Genomic DNA, 17987 nt, shown 5'->3' with positions numbered 1-17987 from the left:
TGCAATCATTCTCTCAGTCTGTAGATCACATGGAAAAATAGCACCATGCAAATTAGCACGAGCTCACAGGCCAAGGTCTTGAAAGAATTTAATCTGTGGGTGAGTCACAAGGAAATTTGCCTACGAACCATGAAAATATGCGGCCCCAGCCTAACTCCCTGTTGCCACCCCTACGCTTAGATCCTTCTCCCCAGCAAACACCCATGTCTGTGTGATAGGCAGTAAGGCAAAGTTCAGACATCTCTAAAAATAAATATATTCTAGTCAACCTTTGATTATTTTTTAGAGGGCCCAGAGTGTGGATTTTTAAAGGCTCCTCCTCTTTGCTGTCCACTCTGCCGACTGCCAGGAGACCACATTTGCATTTGGGAAAAAGAGAAGAGAGAGGGGAACACATCCATCCAATGTGTCCTTTGCTAAGAGTGTCATTTGCTGATAGGATGTCTGAGGGGGTGCGGGGGGTGATGTGTATGGTGGTATTGTGTGTGTGTGTGAAACATATTTATTTTAGGATGCTCATTTGAAGGATGAAAAGAACCAAAATTATGACATTAAAATGGGTCAGTAGTGTATCTTTTGCAAGGAGCACATGTGTTGGTATTTTATCAATATGCTCGTTAGGTTGTGTAAGTCTGACAAGCTAAATGCTGACTCACATTTGTTTTGTTTCTTTTAACCATTAAGTAACATTTTTAATTTTTGCTCTGCAGAAGATAGAGTGCAGGATGCCCGGAGGTAGGTAGGCTTTTATGCTGCCTGTGGAAAATATTAAATGGCACAGAGTCCAGATTCCACCAGAGCCGTCTTCAGGTCCTCACGGGAGGATTCAGTGCTCTATCTGCTCCTGATTCCGCGGCCCCAGCCTGGTGTTTCTCATCCTCAGCACCACTGACGTTTTGGGCCAGCTAATTTTCTGTTGTGCTAGGCTCTCCTATGTCTGAGAGGAGTTCGGCAGCATCCCTAAGCACTCCCCGGCCCCCTCCAACCAACTATGGGGCAAAAATGTCTCTAAATACTGCCACCCCTGAGGGCAAAATTGCTTCTAGTTGAGAACCTCTCTAGTCTTCACCAGGGAGGCAATAGTGCTATGGAAAAAAACAGCCTGCCGCTGGGGGACCCCTGCTCTCTGAGTCATCACATCGTGATTTAGGTTGACAGACTCCTTGGTCCAGCCTCAATGTCTCCCACAATGTGTTGTGAGCAGCACAGAACCCAATGGATGTCGACTTGTGCTGGGTAAAGGCAGGGTTTGAGAAATGCTTTCTGAGCCTGACTGCAGGACATGTCAGAGCCTTTCCCGTCTTCCTGCGATTGTGACTTTCCCAGAGAGGTCAGTTTGCAGCTCTTTTGAAAATGTACTGTCCTGCGACCAGTGATGTCTGTTAGTCATTTTGGTGCTTAGCTCTATGCCCAGAAGCAGAATCCGGGAAACTTAGCCGAGCTAGAAGGTATCTGAGAGCTCCTTGATTTGACTCCGGGGATCCCTTAGACCAGGGATCTTTCTTGCGTTCTTTCCACCATGGGCTTGTGCCTAAATGGGAGCTTACATCCCTGACTGGCTAGATTTTATTTTCAGGCTCAGGATGGGTCCATTTAAAAAATTCAGTGTGCAGCCACACTTCAGAATTTGGGATGGGATGGAGAAGCAGTCGCCTCCCCAACCTATTACTTCCACCGCCCCCGGTGACAGCTCCTGGGTGTGGGAAACGTGGTTTCCTTAGGGGTACCCCTGGGACTTGTTCTCAGGACCAGCAGTGCCCGAGAACCACCCCACATCTGGTGGTTTCCATCAACTGTACCCATTCATTTCCTAGAGCCGCCGTAATGTATTACCACAAACCCTGCTGCTCTCTGTCTTCACCTGTGTGTCCAAATCATCAGGTTACTAGCGATTACATTCAGCTAATCTGGGGTCATCGCCCCACCTCTGGATGCCTGACATAATCACTTCTGCAAGTCCCTTGGGTCGTGTAAGGAAATAGTTGCAGGTTCCAGGATTAGGATGTGGATCTTTTGGGGGAAGCCACTACTCAGCCTGCCCCAGCAGGCATCCTAGGGAATGCAGAATCAAGTTCTTGCTTTCATCCTAATAAGCAGAACTCTGATAACTGGGAAATTAAGCAGCAACGGCAGCTAATTCTTCACAACCTCCCTTCCCCACCCACATGAGGCTTAGAGACTCCTATACAAATGGACTCCTACAAGCTATAGTAGTAGTAACTCACATTAAAAAATAATTAATTTAATCCTCACTAAAATCCCATAAGGGTGACACATTTATTATCACTACTTTCAGATGGGGGGTGAGGCACAGAGAGGTCAGGTAACTTGCATGAGGTCACACAGCTGTGAGTGGCAGAGCCAGCACTCAGGCTGAGGGACCTGCTCTCTCCCCTTCCCCTCTCTCTGGATTCACAAACATCATTCTTAGGGACTCTGATGTACAGATCCAGTAGTTCTGCCGTCTGCCACCAACCCCTAAAAACCAAGCTCTGACCTGTGAGCTAACCGAAGCAGACGTCACTACCAAGCGGAAGAGCAGACTCCAGAGGGCAATGCCCTCCTGCCCGGGTGGTGAGATGAGGAAATGAGGAGCAACTGGGGGACTCGCTTTGGGGTCTGACAGATCTCTGCAGCTCCGGCTCACTGATATTGCCTCACAGCTTCCAGGGCTTTGGACCTCAAGGGCACAGAGATGACTGGAGGAGGAGGCAGATGAGCAGAAAGGGGTGAAATGGGAAATAGGCTCTTTGAACCTATGGGAGGGGCAGTGGGGAGACAGCAGTCAGCATTCTGGGACCTGTTTATGATGAGCCACAGGAATGTGATGGTGAGCCAAGCAGTCTGCTGCAGACTAGTCATTCTACATAACTCTGTAGTGAGCACATGCAGCCAGCAGGAACTCAATGCCTGGGTCTCAGAAATAAAGTCCATTCAAATAGTGAACAGAAAAACCATTTCCAAAAGCCATGCCCTTCTTGGCCTCAGTCACTTCTGCTCAGTGCCGCTGTTCTGATGCTCTCATACTCAGGTATCGGCTCAGAGAATCTAGAGGGTCCATCAGATAAAGCCCTGACTTCCCAAAATATAGACTAGGCACTAAGTAAATATTTCTGGGTTGTGAATTGCACAATTGCCTGTCACAGGCAGATTCACCATGAAGCTGATAAAGCGTCAGCCCAGGGTCCCTGACTACCCCTGGGTCCTGGGAGCTGTAGAGTCAGGGGGAAAACCAGCTAGGGAGGGAGCCAGGTCACAATGAAGACATATTTCTGCATAAGCATGAAATCTCAGAGAAAGGGATCTAAATCTTCAAGGCAGTCATTTAATAATTTGTTGATACTTTTCTCATTCTAAATAAATAATCACTCTCATGCCTAATTTTGTAGGCATAATCGTTTTCTTAAAAATGATCCTCCTAAATGGAGCTAGAGGGTATTATGCTCAGTGAAATAAGCTGGGCAGAGAAAGACAAGCACCAAATGATTTCCCTCATCTGTGGAGTATAAGAACAAAGAAAAACTGAAGGAACAAAGCAGCAGCAGAATCACAGAACCCGAGAAGGGACTAGTGGTTACCAAAGGGGAGGGGGTATGAAGGGTGGATGGGGGAGAAGGGGACTAAGGGGCACTATAATTAGCACATATAATGTAGGTAGGTCACAGGGAAGGCAGTAGAGCACAGAGAAGACAAGTAATGACTCTATAGCATCTTACTACACTGATGGACAGTGACTACAGTGGGGTGGCTGGGGGGGACTTGATAATATGGGTGAATGTTGAAACCACAGTGTTGCTCATGTGAAACCTACATAAGATTATATATATCAGTGATACCTTAATTAAAAGAATGGTCCTCCAAATTATGTGTCAGGTCCCACTAAACTTGGATCCTTCTTGATCACAGGAAAAAAAGAATAATACAAAGAAGGATTTTTCCAAACTCATCACTGCCATGATAAAAGAGACTCTGAGAAAATGTTCTTTCTAAGACCAATGCCAAGGGTAAGGATATGGAAACAGGCATATGGATCAAACAGATGCCCAGATTTGAATCAAAAGCCAAGTCCCATAGAGGCTCACTCTAAAGCTTTTTAAATTTTCTTTAGAACACAGTGCTTCTGGAAAACAGTAAAATGAATAAAGCCAACATTATGAGTTCCATTCTAATGGAGATGGAATTCTAGTGCAATTCCTGTGCTCAAGAGATTTTCCCCCAAGTTTTGATACTAGCGTTTTGGAGCCTGATGGAGTTTTTGCAGCAGGAAACTTGTTCAGACACCTTAGCATTACTTACAGAATTATTTAAAGAGCATTTACTATCTGCAGGGCACTTTGTCAAATACTGAGGGAGTAGAAGAAATCTAAGGCAGGTCTCTGCCCTCAAGAAATGTAGAGCTTATTTGGGAAGAAAATACATGACTCTGAAATCTTTCACTGTTGCTCCATCTTTCTTCTGATGCTATGACACAACGACCACTAAATTGGGTCTCCAACAGACAGAATTTTGCCTGAGTGCCTGCCAGTCCCATGCCCACCTTCCTCCCACTGCTCCGAATCCTGGGTGCAGGTGGCGAGGGCTCTGTGAACCTCCACAAATCATCCATCCCACCCCAGGTGATGGAGCAGGAGAGACCACCCTCATACCTCTCCACCTGACGTAGTACCTCCCAGAATTGCTCAGGAATGGACAGGCCCAGGAAGCGAGCAGGAGTTCTAGCAGCTAGAAAATAATTAATGGATTATCACCAGATTCCTCTACAGGGGAACTCAGTGTGAGCTTTTAAAGCAGACAGTGTCAGTTCTCGTAGCAGCTTCGTAACCAGGGAATTTAGCAAAGAATGCAAATTCTGTGGAATGCAATTTAAATATGCTTGAGACGACTGGGCATCATGGCTTCTGGAAGAGAATTTGTGTCCAGATCCCAAAGGAGACTAGTTATTTCCATGGAAAGGACAGAAGTTATTTCCCAAGATCAGTCCATCCTGACTCGGGTAAACAGGGAAATTTAAGAGATGGGGCAGTTAGAAAAAGAAAGGGCTGTAGATGGGATTTCTGGAGATTTTAATATTAGAGCAAATATAGGCTATCCAAAAAGCATGCAAATCAGGTTCTCTGGAGGAAGCCTGTGATTGCCATTAACTTTCTTTCCAGAAAAATACAGAAGGTAGCTCTTACAGAGCTGTGCATCCACTGTGCATGAGATAAGGAGCACATTCATTCATTCAACAGCAAGTGTTTGTTGAGCACTTGTTATGTGTCAAATGCTGAGGACCCCATGCCTCAGGTCAAGCAAAACAGAAAAAGGCTCTACCCTTGCAGTTCTTGAGGTGGCCGAGCATTAGCAAGTGTGAAATGGTAAGTGAAGCATGTATACAGCATGTGGTTACTACAGTGCAGTGGAACACAGAACAGGGACGTGGGACCCGTCCAGGGGCCAATGCAGACCTCCAAGGAAGGGAGGCTTGAGCTGGTGGACAGATGAGAAGGATTTAAGAGTGCCCCAGACAGAGCAAAGAGCTGCTCCAAGCCCCCTGTGGTGGATCATTACCCGTGGCTGGAGTGGAGAAGCATGGGGTTTAGACCAGTGCTGTCCAACCGAACTTGCTGTGATGATGAAAATGTTGTATAATAATCTTCACTGTTGAAAAGGGTAGCCACCAGTCACATGTGGCTACTAAGCACTTGAAATGTGCCCGAGGAACCAAATACTTAATTTTGTTTCATTTTAATTAGGTTTAATTTAAATAGCCCCATGTGGCTAGTAGCTACCACATTGGCCAGCACAAGCCTTGTAGTGATGGTAGAGAAGCTTGCTGAACAGCAGTAGAGAGACACAGAGTGCTTCTGGGCAGGAGGCTTGACAAGATTAGATTTGCATTTTGGCTGCAGTTAGGAAAACTAAAGGGAGTCGGAATCAAAGTATCCAGTTAGGCGGCTAAATCCTTGTGACTTAGACTAGGGTGAGAAGGGCAGAGTTGAGAGGGTAGATAGATTCAAGAGCTACTTAGTTTTTTTATTAGAAAGAACTAGGGCTTCTTTATTTGCTACAATAATGAAAAGTAAGCCATGATAGTCACGAATGACAGCGATTCCCCATTCTTGGGAATGGGTTTTACCGTAGGAAGTACTTAGCCCCCAAATGTAAGAGGCACACACATCAGCATTTTGTCCCAAATATACATGATTTGCTGATGGAGTGGTCATTGTGGGGAGGGAGAGAGAAATTCTGAGAATCTCTCCTAGGATTCTGACTCACCCAGCAATGGACAGCGGTACATGTCAGCTCTGTCGGTCCCCTTCCTGGCTCTGCACCATTCTCCAGCTTCTTGATTCTCTGTTGCTGACCAGTAAGATGTGGACCTCACCCTCAGGAGGAGCCTGGGGGTTTTACTCTTTGCACTGGGTAGGAAAATAGCCCCCTAAAAGATACTCACCTCAAACCCCTGGGACCTTTGAATGCTCCCTTATTTGGAAATAAGGGTCTTTGAAGATGTGTTCAAGTTAAGGATCTTGAGATGAGGAGATGATCCCAGAATATCCAGGTGGGCCCTAAGGACTGTCACAAGTGTCCTTAGCAGAGAGAAGAAGAGAAGGCATGTGACCCCAGGCAGAGACTAGAGTGATGCAGCCACAGGGCCAGGGACGCCTGGCGCCACCAGCACCTGGGAGAAACAGGCCTCTCCCTGCAGCCTCCAAAGGGGATGGGGTCCTGCCAGCACCTTGATTTGGGAGTTCTGCTGTTTTAAGCTACCAAGTTTGTGGGAATTTGTTATGGCAACTTCAGCAAACCCATACTCCACCCCCCACAATCTCTTTCCCCAGGAAAGTCATAGCCAATGACTGGCTGGAGTAAATGCACAAAAGCCCACTCCTTAGCCTCAATGTAGGACAAACTTTTAGGTATAACAAGCTCCAGACGTCCCCAGAGGACCAGACTGATCAGGAACTTCAGCTGACATGCACCGCTTCACTGCTTCTCTGCCTCCACCCCATCTGCTGCCCCCACACTCTCCCACCTTCTCCACGGAACACCTGCCTTACAAATTGCCTGCTTTTAAGCCCAAAGGCCAGGGTTGGCTCTGGGGGGACAGGTGGACTTCAGGGGGCAGAAACCACAGCTGAGGCCCAGGTTTAGAGGGAAAAGGGTTACTTTTGTTTGAGACATGCTGAATGGAAGTGCTTTTGAAACAGAGCTTGGCAGACTAGGGCCTGCAGACCAAATCTGGCCAGCAACCACCTGTTTTAATAAATAAAATTGTATTGGAACATAGGAAGTGACTCAGTCATTGATGGGAATGTCTAAGGCCCCTTGCACACCACAGTGGCAGAGTTGAGTAGTTAGAAAAGAGACGGCATGGCCTACAAAGGTTACAGTTATTTGCTCTTGGTCCTTATAGACCTAAGCAGCCAGATATATGGGTCTACAGCTCAAGGCTTGGGGGTATGAATTTAGGAGTCCTCTACATACAAGCGGCAATTGACGCTGTGGGTGTGGAGGCCCTCATGTCAGAAGTGATGCAAGAGGGAGAAAGGGAAAGAGCCAAGACAGAGCCTTTAGGAATTGTAGCATTCATTGCAGATCAAGGCCAAACAGGAGACAGAGACCATGCAGCAAGAGATGTAGGGGTGAAACCAAGAGAGTTCCTTAAAACTTGAAAAGCCAGAAAAACATCTTTCATGCCTGCCATTGGTTTTTATGTCTTGGGAAAATTTTTCTTCTAGAGAATCAGCATTCTAAACTTTCCACCAAAAAAAAAAAATGTGTTTTCTCCAGGATTTTCCAAATGATTTTACATACAATTCTTGAGAAGTTAGTTTGGCTCAATGCAGCTGAAAGCGTAGAGAGATGTCACTTAAACACCCATGCCCAGCCTCAGTTCTGAGTGACCCGGGGATGTTCAAAATCACAGAAAGGTCCAGTCCTCACTGACCCTTGCTGTTTACCTTCTCTGACCCTCATGTGGCAATGCCCCTCTCCCATGAAGGTCCCTTTTTAGAAAGTCTTCTTGGTGGAGTGAAATGATCTGAGAAAGGCCTGATTAGTCTTGAATTGTAAACCATCAAATCCCTAAATATTTGGTAGTGCACTAATAATAAAAATACTCTCAAGCTCTAGCATGTGTTGGGGCTAGTTGAGAGCTTCCGACATCTTTCAGTAATAAATAGAAGTACCGTCTGTGTACAAGGAGCTGAGTTGTTAGGTTTGGAAGAGGTACAAAGATGAATGAGACATTGCCCCTGTCTGCAGTCTGTTAGGCGTAAGTCATGTGCCCAAACCACTGCTACTCAGAATATGGCAAGACCAATAAAAGAAATGGGAATTGTATGAAAATTTACAGGAGTGGGGAAGATTATATCTGGTGGTAGGACTGGAAAAGTTTCAAAGAGGACATTCCGTGAGACTTTGGCCCTGAGGGCAGGAAGGGTTTTTGGAGATGAAGATGCAGAAGGAGGCATTCCAGGTGGCGTGAGCAGGAAGGGAAGTCTGGGCGCATCAAACAGAGCCAAGGTAGGAGGGCGGTGGGGACAGAGTAAAGGCTGTCCTGAGGAGTGTGCCCCTAGGGGGCTGGGATGAGGTTTCTTGGGCAGTGAGGACCTAGTGGAGGACCACAGAGGAGGGAGACGCATGCTCAGAGCTGGGCCATACAGTCAGCCTGACAGGCTGGGGGCCTGCTGGGAGGAGAGGAAAGACTTGAGCTATGAATATGCCATCAGAGGGTATCGCGGTGTCCAGGCAAGAGGTGTGAGGGGTGAGCTGGCACCAGCAGCAAGAGGCAAAGCTGCCTGCACTCTTCACTGGGTGACCCTCGGAATGAACAGTTTGCTCCCCGGTTTGGAGGAGAGCAAATGGCCTCCACTCTCGTGGCACTGCCCCACTTCCCTGAGCTAGGGGCCGGCAGAGGGTGGTGGTGTGTGTATATCTGCAGGCTCCAGTGCCAAAATTACTTCTAAAGGGCCTGATCCCAGCCCACAAGGGTCCTGTAAATATAGCAGAGGCATCTATGCCTTGAGACCAAGTGGGGAGAGAGGGCCAATCCTACTCTGTTTCCTCCAGGCAAGGAAATTTAGGCATTGAGGATGTTTTCCAAACCTGAAACCCTGTGGTCTGTGACCAGGACCTTGGGCAGCCTGCCCACGCCTTTGAGACCTTCCCAAATCCTCCCTAACCCTCTGAGTCACAGCAGTCTCCCGTTGGCACACTTGCAGGACCTGGCTAATTGATGCTGCACCCCAGTGTCTCTGCCCCAGGATCCAAGGAGGGGCCGAGGCACAGGTTGTCACCCTCCACATGCTCTCAGGTCGCCATATCCCAGGAAGCAAACGAGGATCCACGCTCCCATTAGCCCTGTGTCCCGAGGCCAGGCCTGCCTGAACATTCCAAGTATGGACAACAGCATTTCTCTCTAACGCCTTGAGGATAATTGTTACAGCTTAGTTTGCACACTGACAGACCTCAGAGGAGCTGCAACTGGGTTCTGAGGTCCCTTGGGTGACCATCCACCTTGCAGACATGCCAAGCCATGCAAATGGAGGCGTCTAATGCAGCAGTGGGACACGGATGTCGTTGTCTTGCCTATGGGATGTTCTGAGGGATTTTGCTCTGGCTTGCAAAGCTGGCTATTGCAAGTTACCCACTACAACCATGTTTTTGAAAATGTATCATCCACCTGGTCTCTCTAGTCTTTATAAACAGTAATAATAATTAAAGATTGCAACCATTCTTGGATGCCTACTCTGTGGTTGGGTTTTACCACACTTAACTCTTGTGGCACAATGAAGTAGGCGTCCGCATTGTCCACAATAGGTAAACTGAGACTCCCAAGGGCTAAAATACCTTTTTTTAAGGCTATGTCCTATTCTCATTTTCAAATTGGATATAAGAATATGCATCTCACGGGGTAGTCGAGGCTCACATGAGATATTGTGTGTATGGCAGCGGCATCTGGCTGTGTCCTCAGGGTCATTGTGCTGGAGAGAGGCAGAAGCAGGTCTTTGTGACTCAAAACTCTGTGTGTCCTTTTCTGCTCCTGCATTCCCGATTAGCTCTTGCACAACTTCACTGGGCTCATTAATATCTCCATTCTGTGACATGCTCACCTCACTCCATCAGGGGTAGGGCTTGGTCACCGTCACTCAAAACAAGCCTCATGCTTTGCTTTTGTGCCATTTAGTGTTTATTTGGGAGGGTCAAGGAAATGTTCATGCAGGACATGGGAACATTTGAGGGGGTCCTTGTAGGAGGCCTGTAGGCGAAGACTGCTATCGCCATGGACTGGAGTCTTGGAAGCAAACTGAAAAAGAAAAAGATTTAGAGTTACCTAGAAAACAAAACAAGCAACGCAGTAACTCTGATCTATTCTGGAAATGGAACAAGGGTTTAATTAGGCACCAAGTGATAATGAAGATACTGGAGAAAGGCACCTAACTTGTTGACTCACACATAAGATGGGTTTAGGGAAGCGGTTTTGTTTACAAATAAAGTCCCTAATAATTGTGGACCTGGAGAATGAATTCCAGAGCCCTGATTGGAACCGAGGGCAGATGAGATGGCCAGGCTCTGTCCCACCATGGTGTGTGTGGGCTGTGCGGCGTGGGAGCTCACACCATCTCCCAAAACCATTGCAAGTGTGAGGCATGCCAGGAGCGAGATTCGCATCTTTCAAAGGGCAAGTGATGGAGACCCAACTGCAGCCAGCCAGGGGAAGGGGACTTGCTCCATTCAGGTGACGGAGAAATCCATGGCTGCATGCAGGTACTCAAATGACACCGTTAGACAGCCTGCTGGCTACTTGCCCTCAGTTCCTCATGTTTCACCTCTACCCTTGGCAGTGGCTACATCAGGCAAGCTTCTGGTCACCAGCAGCAACTCCTTATAGCTAAAAATCCCAGAAGAGGAGAATAGCTCTTCTCTGGGAGCGCCTGAGCCATCTTTAGGAATCCTCAGATTGGCACAGCGTGGGTCATTTGCCTGTGCCTGAATTAACCCCTGGGGCCAGGGAGGTGGGGCATGCTGATCTCAAGTGGTGGGTCACAGCCCACCCCAGTACAAGGAGAGTTGTTTGCCAGGCCAGAGAGGGACAATTCACATGATGAGAAAATGCAGGGCTGAGAACAAGCAGTGGGGAGGGGTTTCAGATGGAAGACAAATGGAGTGAGGGAGGGAGAAAGATACAAAAGTTACTTCGTGTGTTGGTTGTTTAATTGCAAAATTACGAAAACAAATAATGTAGAAAGTGAAAATCATTGTTGATCATCATACATCACTGACAGTTTGGTGTATGTTCTTTTCACAACAAATATAAATGTGTCCATGTCTATATATGTACATGCTATTTCTAACAACAAAAAATGATATCCACTCTACATGCTATTCTGAAATTAGACACCCTTCTATGTTACTCATTGTGGGGCCATCTCTGAAATACCCCTGTCATAAATATTTGTGTTTTCCTCCATTTTTATAGTTATAAACAACACTCTGGTGAACATCTTTGAATGTATTTTCTTACACAGTCATGCAAATAATTCTATAGGACAAATTGCAGAGATGAAATTGCTGAGTCAGAGAGTAGATTCATTAGAGATTTTGAAATGGAAACTTGCCCTCTAGAAAGACGTGCCATTTACATACTCATCAATAATGCAAGAAAGCATAATAATGCTATTTGATATGCCTATTTAAAACTTTTCAAGGTTTCCATTTTGAAAGGGTTTTTATAACTGTAGAATTCATGCAGGTAACTATATAAGTTGGACTATGTAGGAAAACTTGTAAAAAGAGCAATGAAGGGGGTATTAGCACTACCAGCTATTCAAGTGATTTATAAAGCTAAAAAGTTTAAATAGTATCATACCAGAGTATGGTTAGACAGAACATGAAACAGAATGGAGAACCCAGAGATAGACCCAAATATAAATGGAAATTTATTGTATGATAAAGATGACATTTCAAATCAGTGAGATTTTTTAAATGGGTTATTTAATAAATGATTTTGAGAGAACTGGCTAGCCATCTCAGGGGGAAAAGTACATCCATACCTGACACTTTTTACTAAAGAAGTTCTAGATGTGTCAGATATTTAAATGAAAAAGAATGAAACACAAAATACTAGAGGAAACCATGATTTTGTTTGGTTTCCAGGTTCTGTAGTCTTGCAATTTCAAAGTTCTTGGACTTTCTGAGTATAACATGTAAGCCAGAACTGTAAATAAATGAATTGTTCACTTCAACCTTATAAAAACCAACATTTTCACATGAAAAAGATCACCATAGGTAAAGTCAAAAGATGAACAGAACATTGAGAAAATATTTGCAAATCATATGAGAGAAAAAGAACTAATTTTCTACACATATGAAGTCAATTAAGAAAAAGATTAACAACCTATACAAACTGGGGCAAAGGAAATACAAATGACTCTTGAATGTATGACAGGATGCTCAGCTTCACTCATAACATGACAGAGATGCAAATTTTAAAATACCATTTTTCACCTACTAGATGGACAAAGATAAAAAGTGTAATTACTCTGTTGGCAGAGCTTTGTGAGAATGGTCACATACAGTGCTTGGGGGAAGGGGTTGGCCTTGTGAGGGGAAGCAGCCTGGCAATATCTTTAACAATTATGTGTGTAACTACCCTTTGACTCATCAATAAAAACTAGGAATTAGTTACACAGATATACCATGCACAGAGGAAAAACATAGGTACAAGCTAAACTTCACAACATTACCTGTCGTAACAAAGGACTTCAAACAACCTAGATGTTTACCAATAGGGAATTAGATTAATCCTGGGATTTCTATGCACTGGAATACTATGCAGCCTTAAAAAAAGACTGAGGCACATTCTGTGTGCTGAACTGGAACAATTGCCAAAACCTGTTGACAAGAGAATAATCAAGTTTCGGGACAGTGTAGATTTTCTATTACCAGACCTATAAAAATAAAGGTGGAAAGAGACAATGAACATATATATCTTTTTAAAAATAGAGTGACATTTATGGTGGCCATCCTGAACTGCTCTTTTAGAAATCTTTCTTTTTTTCCCTTAAGTATCACAAACAGGAAAAATAGCAGGTAAATTCTCTCAGTGCCCACCATTTTTCAATGTGTAAACACACAGTCCTAATCAAAGCAGGCCCATGGTGTGCTACAAAACCAGCTCTCCTTTGGGGGGTAAAAGCCCTAGTTTGTAACATTTGCCAATTTCCATGGCGTAAATTCTCTCACTGTGGCCAATTTCAAGCTACCTGTCCAAGTCAGCTAGTGTGTCCCCAAGGTGCACCCCAGCAAAGGAGCTGACAAAACATAAATTACTGTTGACAGCTCTACCTTAACCTTAAAAAAAAAAAATCCCACCCGGGGAAAGAGACCTGATACCCTTTCTTCCACACCCTTTCCATCTCCCCAGGTAGTGACACTGGCTCTGGCAAGGGGAGTATAGCAAACCAGAGGGCTGAGGGTCCCACCCAACAGGAAATGGGAACGTTTTAAAGCGCAATTCGTCCTGGTCCAGAAGACACACTCAGTTTGCCACATGTGTTTTTGTATTTGAATGCTGTACCCGCCTGTTGTTGTAGCTGGAACCCATCAGCTATCAGCTCCACTTAAGAAAACACCATCTCCTCCTCACCCCTTTTCTCAAAACCAGGCTCAGCCAGGATGATTGCTTCTCTTCCTCCTAACTTAGTCTTGGCGCTGCTCAAGTTCAGGGCGACTAACTTAGCTCAGGACTGTGCATTCTTTCCCCCAGGCTCCCGGGAGAGTTTGCAAACACATAGCCTTAGCCTCGCGATGTAGCCTTGGGAACTAGAGCCTGGCCCCACTCGTTTTTAGAATAGAAAATAGATGATGATAAAGTAAGGGAAAATCTGGTGGGAGGCTAGCAACTTGGTCAACAGTTTGCCCTTCCCCTTGATTTTCATAAAATGCTAGGTCTGAAGCAGTTTAACATGTGCTACTTTAAATAATTGTACCTGTAGTTCAGCTCTTCCCCAACCCGGAGCTGGAAGGCTACGGCAGGCTTGCTCTCTTGGCAGAGAAGTCCCAGCCATCTTTTTCTCTCTAGCACTGTAGGAAACCAACATCTTAAAATAATAGCATGTTGTTTGCCCTGCCTCATCTGTGCGTGTACTTCCCCAGAACTATGCGTGGGGGGAGGGCATCTTAATACTACTGGACATTGACCCAGACCACAGCTGCATTTACTTTAATAACACAGGACACAGAACACAAACTGGCTGCCATGTTGTTGTTTTTCCAGTTTTATTGGTGTATAATTGACAAAAAGAAATTGTATATATTTAAGGTATACAACTTAGTATTTTGACAACAGTATACATTCCAGAATAATCACCAGAATCAAGCTAATTAACATATCCATTATCTCATACATAGTTACCATCTGTGTGTGTGTGTGTGTGTGTGTGTATCTGTGATGAGAACACTTTAAGATCTTCCCTCTTAGCACATCTCAAATATACAATACAGGATTGTTAACTCCAGTGACATGACTGTCTATTAGATCTCCAGAACATGCTCATCTTGTATAACTGAAACTTTCCACCCTTAGACCAACAGCTTCCCATTCTGCCCTCCTCCCAGCCCCTGGCCACCACCATTCTACTCTCTGCTCCTATGAGATCGACTGTTTTAGGTTCCACATGTAAATGAGGTCAGGCAGTATGTGTCCTTCTATGTCTGGATTGTTTCACTGAGCATAATGTCCTCCAGACCCATCCAGGTTGTTGCAGATAACAGGATTCCCTACTTTTTAAAGCTGAATAATATTTCACTATGCATATATACCACATTTTCTTTATCCATTCATCCACAAGTTGTTTCCATATCTTGGTTGTTGTGAATAATCCTGCAGCGAACATGGGAGGGCAGATCTCTCTTCAAGAGACTAGTTTCGTTTCCTTTGAATATATACCCAGCCCACACAGAACATTTTTTAAAATGTAGTCAACATGTTTTAAAAAGGAGATTACATATTCTTTTCAAAATCTCTATCTCTAGCTTCTCTTGAAAACCCAGCTTAAGTGATTTCCCTGCAAAATGAAAGTTTCATGAGAACAAAGACTTTGTTTTGTACAAAAAAAATCATTCTAGCTCCAAAATGTAGCTCAATGTCTAGCAGTCAACAAATATTTGATAAGTGAATGACATGAATTAAATAAAAGGACATGACTGCTGTTTGCTGAAACTTAGTAGTAGCTTTCCCCTTTGGAGAGGGAGTGTATACTCTCTTGCATGTTAAGTAAGTTTTCTCTACAGATGAGTTAGGGGTGGAGAAAAAAAGTCCTATTTTTTTTTATGGACTTAATGTTTGTATCCCACTCCCCTCCAAATTCATATGTTGAAGCCCTGACCTCTAATATGATAGTATTTTGAGGTGAGGGGGTTCTTTGGAAAGTAATTAGGTTTAGATGTGGTCATAAGGGTGAGGCCCTACGGTGGAATTAGTGTCCTTATAAGAAGAGGATGAAACCCGAGCATCTCCTCTCTGCATATGCAGGTACAGTGAGAAGCTTCCATAAGCCAGGAAGTGAGCCCTCATCAAGAACTTAAAGTGTCAGCATCTTGATCTTGGGCTTTACAGCCTCCACAACCATGAAAAATAAAAGTCTGTTGTTTAAGCCACTTCATCTGTAGTATTTTGTTATGGCCCAAGCTAATATGCATATGCTGCTGGCAGATACTTTATCTTAGCCCCCAGAAAACCTGATCAAAGAAAAAAATGTAAGTATGTAGCCCTACCTGACAGAGAGGAGTCAAATCAAACTCTGTAGATGGGTAGAAATGTGCCCAAATAGGAAGGTCCAGGTACATACAGCTGCCTTGTGACCCCCTGGCCTGTCTAGAGGAGAGTCTTCTGGAGTGAGCTTACTGATGATTAGCAGCAAAGATTGTGGGTGGTCAAGTGTTGTTCACTTATTTATGTCCCCCCAAGATCCATATGTTGCAGTCCTAACCCCCAATGTAACGGTATCTGGAAATACAGACTTAAAGAAGTAATTAAGGTTAAATGAGGTCATGGGGGCCCTAATACAATAGGGCTGATGTCCTTATTAGTAGAGAAAAGACCTGGGATGCATGCACACAGAAAAGACTATGTGAAGACACAGAGAGAAAGAGGGTGGCTGTCTGGGAGCCAAAGAGAGAGGCCACAGAAGAAGCCAAACCTGCTGACACTTTGATCTTGGACTTCCAGCTTCCAGGACTGTGAGAAGACTAATTTCTGTTGTTTACGCCACCTAGACTGTGGCATTTTGTTCGGGCAGCCTAAGCGGATGGAGACAGTAGGTCAGGGATCTTTATCCATTAGCGATGTGGACACAGCGCATCTGATATACAAAAGCTTTTAAAAAGTTCCAACACCTGAACAAAGAAAATGTATTGGCTCAAAACTGACAACTCCAAAATAAAAAAGAACTAATATATAATTAAATATTTACAGAACAATGAGTCAATGTTGACTCAGTTATATTACTAGACACTCTATTCTTAATAGAATTCAAAATGACAAAAGAAACTTTCAAAAAGTATAGCAAAAAGTACTGAATGTGAGGTAGATTTTAACATATTTGATATGATATGAGGTAAAGGTCTCCAAAATTAGGGGTGCCTAGAGGCTACCAGGGCCCTGAAGCAGGTAGGTATGAAGAAGACCTGGGCCAAAAGCTAACAGACATCCATTCCTTCACATCAGTTTGTAAACCTGAGCCTTTCTGCAAGACAACTGACTTTCATCCAGGACAAGAGACCCCAAAGAAGGAAGGCATTATTATTTTACTTTACTCACACAAGGGTGAGGTGAGGGGCAGTCCAATTCCACCCTGGGTCAGAATCCAGGGGACCAGATTTAGTACTCAGCACTTCCAAACTCCCCCACTAGGGGCAGCGCAGGACAGAGCCGCCGTCTGCTGAAGGGCTGGGCAAACAGCGCCATCTGGACTCCTGGAGGAGGTATAGTCTGAGATGTCCAAGTGAAACTGTCCTTGAAAACTAGGGTTTTATTGTGAAAATGATCATGTGTTTCATTTTCTTCCCCATAATATGTCTACATTTACTTTTATGTACAAGTAATTTTAAGAACTACCAATGAGAATATCTGACACTCTGAAAAGATCAGCTATGTTGTTCCATCATTCACCCCATCACAGACCCCAGAGGTATGGTATCACAGTTGGAGAAATATGGGTTTATAGGAACACCCAAGCCCTGCCCCATAATCCCACCAGCCCTGACAGCCAGCTTTACGCAGCCAGATGACATCATGCTATCTTGGCTTGTCTTCCACTCAGAAGACCTTCATCTTTTTATTCAACCATCTATCTCTTCAACCTTGTGCTCTATTCCTCTGCTATCCTCATCCCTTGCCTGCCTCACATAGTGCACATATTGACCCCAATCCAGGAGCACCCTCTGTGTCTCCCCTTCAGTCCAAACATCACCACTTGTTAGAATCCAGCCGAAGGCCCCCTCCTTCCACTGGGGTCTTCCTCTGACTGCCTCACCATATAATCAATCAGCTTCCCTTCTCCAAAATGTTAGGAGTTTAAGCCTGAACCACATGTCTGGCAGTTAATTTACAACTGCTTCATATTTTGCTCTAATGATTCATAGACATACGACATGTCTTCAAATAGCATCGACATTGTTTCTTACTTTTTTCTTTTTACCCTGGCAGAAAAGGCTTCTGAGCAGGACAAACAGTCAGAAGCTAATTCATACTTCTTTTCCTTTACAATTTACTGATTAAGCTCACACAGCTTCCAGCTCTACGTAAGGGATCCCCACTCCATTCTTTTTATTCTCAGCCAGTTACCATCTCTCCCCTATCTCAAATATGGGGAAATATGAGATACGGAGGTTTTCATGGGAAAGCTTGTGAAGAGGCCCAGGACCACTCCCTGAGATCCCAGATTACAAGAGGTCCCTACTTTTACTCTTAGCCATCTGCCTTTTCCATTGCAGTG

General features: G+C 44.7%; 1 protein-coding gene across 1 annotated transcript in view; it reads left to right on the top strand.

The window, feature by feature from the left end:
• Positions 1-17987, top strand: part of FAM20A (FAM20A golgi associated secretory pathway pseudokinase) — a 47452-nt gene that overhangs the window by 17279 nt on the left and 12186 nt on the right. The gene's annotated exons all lie outside the window — the stretch shown is intronic.

Source organism: Manis pentadactyla, chromosome 4, assembly GCF_030020395.1.
Source record: "Manis pentadactyla isolate mManPen7 chromosome 4, mManPen7.hap1, whole genome shotgun sequence".
Lineage (NCBI taxonomy): Eukaryota > Metazoa > Chordata > Mammalia > Pholidota > Manidae > Manis > Manis pentadactyla.
Note: the sequence above shows the minus strand (reverse complement) of the source record. Positions and strands in the feature narration are given on the sequence as shown.